We start from the raw sequence: 3,567 nt of genomic DNA on the forward strand, positions 1-3,567 counted from the left end.
GTCTGACTTCCCATCAGGAAATGCAAGTATTTACCCTCCCTGACAAAAGGCTCCTCTAGCAGCTGACCCTTTGTCGGTCTGGTTTTGAGTACCAAGCCAGGAGTGCAATTACTTTAACAGCTGCTGTTACATCCCACAGCAGCTACTGAAAAAAGAGACCAAGGGCTGAGCCACGCTCCTCCCTCAGAGCTCTTGCACGCATGCTTCCAGCCTAGCATTAGCTGCCATCCTCTTCTGCAGTCCATTAGAACCTTATGTTTCCAGGCAAGACACAAAGCTCGAGTCTGAGGACATGCTTTAGAGGAACTAGTGGTATGAGCATCCCTCCACACCTGTCTGCCTGGATCATGAAGTGAAGCAAACGAGCTCTGTTTCCAGGAAACACATACGGTGATAGAAGTATGCATGATCAGATTTAAGACAGCCACATATGACGAGTTTGATGTGGAGGATTTTTCACTGCTAATGGCAGTGGCTTTTATTTTAAGCCCATTTTTTTATATTAAAATTTTTATTACAAAAAATGTAACAGTAAGGCAGTTTCTCAATTCTCAGTCACTGCGAGCCAAACAGTTTTCAATCATCTTTAATACAAAACTAGATTCACACAGGAGCCATGCTCTTGATCCACGACAGCCCTTGGAGAAATGAAGGGATAAGGCAGAGAGGAACACCACCACCTGCATCACCACTCACACACTTAGGACAAGGTGTACAAACACCGCCGCAGCAGAAGAGGATGAAGTTTGGATTATCTGCAGCTTAAAGGAAAAACCTACGCTTTCTCTACCACTAACCTGGGACGTTTCAGTCTGATGTGCCTCAGCAGACTTGAGACTTGAGTTCTGGGAAATCTTCCTTTGAAACCAACTGAAATTCTCCACTGTGAAAAGACAAACTGTTTCTTCTCTGAAGAACTGCAGGTCATTATATAGATCACTGATTGAAGAAGTCCTGCACAAAAACCTTGTACTTTCCAAGTGTTGCCTCTTTAGAGACCATTCTTAAAATGAAAGTCAGCCTTGGAGCTACCTGATAGCAGCTGAGGGAGGGACCTGCTCAGCAAACTGCCCTGTACGTTCCACTGGTTCTTCTGGGCTCACTGTTCAGCTTTTGGTTTTGAACAGAGATAGGGGGAAAATTGCTTGATACAATGAAAAGGTGATTTTTCATCACTTCAGCCCTCTATTTTTCCATCCAACATGTGCGAGCCCCCAGCATTCTCTTACAGTGTCACAGTACTAGAACAATCACTGCCACATTTATTCAGAATTTCTCTCTTACCTTGTACAAATTTTATCTTTGAATTATTTTCATGTCAAGTAATTCCTCTGCCCGCTTCAGAAAGAAACAGCTGCTCTGTTAATAGCAAAACCAGACGCTGCTTTCCAAACACATGCGTGGTGGTGATGCAGTGATTCTTTCTGTGCTACTTAACTGTGCAAAACAGGCTTATCTAAAGCCATTCAGAGATGCCTCTGAGCTACTGGCAAAAAATGAATGCCCCCAAACAGGATTCCTAACACCACACTGCTGTCTGTTACTTGCAGGGAAGCGGCAGGACTCACCCCTAGCCACCACTGCCTTCTTCTCCTGGAGCTTAAGAAAAGGGAGAAGATGGAAAAGAGAACACCGTAGATAGGAAAAGACTGTACTGACATCATGTAGAAAGGTGAAAACTTGGGTAAGTAAGGATGCTACGTATTCTTTTTGTTTTTAATTGTTACAACTTAGCATTATTTTTATCACTCCAATTTTTTTATTTTTTTAAGAGTCTATTTCTATCAGATAGACACTGCTCTGTTGTACCAGCAACCCTGAATAAGTGAGCAGTACAGAAGTGGTGGAGCTGTTTCTGACTTCTCCTTTTGTTAAGTACTGGATGGGGCTTTGTTTTGCACCTTTCAAAAACACAAGCACAATACAGGAAGGTGCAGGGCTAAGGATAAAGTTGTGGAGGTCCCACTGCTAACAGGCTCAGTAGAAATTTAACAAGACATTTTGCAGCAAAGATTTTTAAAGTAGGCAGTGTTTCAAACTCAAGTACCATAAACTGCATCCTCCATATTCTGGAGGTATTTCTCACATGTAACTGTTGGTTTCTTCTACCTTTTGGCTCAATTTTCAAGATTTTGTGGAGGCAGAAAACTAAAATTGGAATTTTTTTCCTTGGTAAAGACTTCAGGCTTGACCCCTAAATCAGTAACAACCATCATCATCCAGAAAATCAGACTGTTTAGGCAGAATCTGGTGCAGCTCGCTTTAATTCTTGTTCTCATGCCAGTGGAATAGTCAGCCATTTAGCTAAAAATCCCACTGATGAACAGAAGTCCAACAGCTACAGCTGCCACGCTCTCATCTCCCTCAGAGGTTTCAATGTCATCTCAGCTTAAGGAAGACTCATCACAAACCATAGTCCTTGAAAGTCACCGTGAGCTAGTTCTACTGCACTGTTGACTTGGGGACTGTGTGTGTGTGTGTGCTCACACATGCGTGGGTGCAGGGGGTGATCAGCACAGCTCCAGCCTGGCTCATGGAACTGGCAGCAGCGATGTGAGCGACACCACAGCCTCTGCTATGGCCCCTTCCCAGTGCTTCCCTGCTCACCAGAACCAGCCCCAGCTGATGGAGCAGCCTCAGTGAGGTGAATAACAGCACAGCATGGAGAGCAGGCAAAGCCTTGGCTCTGTGTGAGCAGCATCCCCTAACTAAAGGCATGTCACTGCTGAAGGCTGCACGCAGCACCCAGAGCAGCAAAAACATCTGCAAAAGAAAAAGCAATCTAAAAAGGATCTAGGATTATAAATAGGCCATCTATTTCTCACAGAACTTGAGAACTGGGAAGACAGGGGTGGAGAGCATTCTGTGACAACTGTGTTACCTCCTCACCTGAAGTCTCATAACCAATTTGAAATTCCAGTGTCCAAAGGCACAATTACTGCTATTAATGAAGACGGAAACATTCCCATCCCCACTGCCCAAGGAACAGATGTGTTTACTACTAGGACAGAATAAAAGCAGCATTTGTTTCTTTTGATGTGGACAAACAATAGAGAAAAAAAACAGAGGAGATGGGCTCTGCTCACTGTCAGGCTGCTCTGATGCAGGCATGTGTTTGACGTAACACTGCTGAAGCATTTCATTGATGCATGTGCAACTGCTGGCTCACGTTTTCATGGTGAAGAGCCAAATTCACCATAAGAGCTAAGAAGGAAGACTGACCAAAAATTTGGGCTTTTATGGAGGCTGGAAAACAGGCCGCAACAGATAACAGGCTCTTTCCCACATGAAGACAAACCACAGCCACAGTTTTCATGCACTCTAGAAAAGCAAGGAGTCAGATGTCTGAAAATAGAATAGGAACTGCTTTAATTCAGCCTTCCTTCGAAAGGAGCCCTCCCACTGTATCATCGGGCAACACACAGTTGCAATGAGCCCAAAGCAAGCGAGCAGTGGCTGGTCAGAGGGGCTATGGTGAAGGAACACCACACAACACCACTCTTGGTTGTAGCCCTCATCTGTCATTTGTCCTCTTCTTTTTTCCTGTAACACTCAGAGACCTTAAAC

This window comes from Lagopus muta, chromosome 5 (assembly GCF_023343835.1).
Source record: "Lagopus muta isolate bLagMut1 chromosome 5, bLagMut1 primary, whole genome shotgun sequence".
Taxonomy (NCBI): Eukaryota; Metazoa; Chordata; class Aves; order Galliformes; family Phasianidae; genus Lagopus; species Lagopus muta.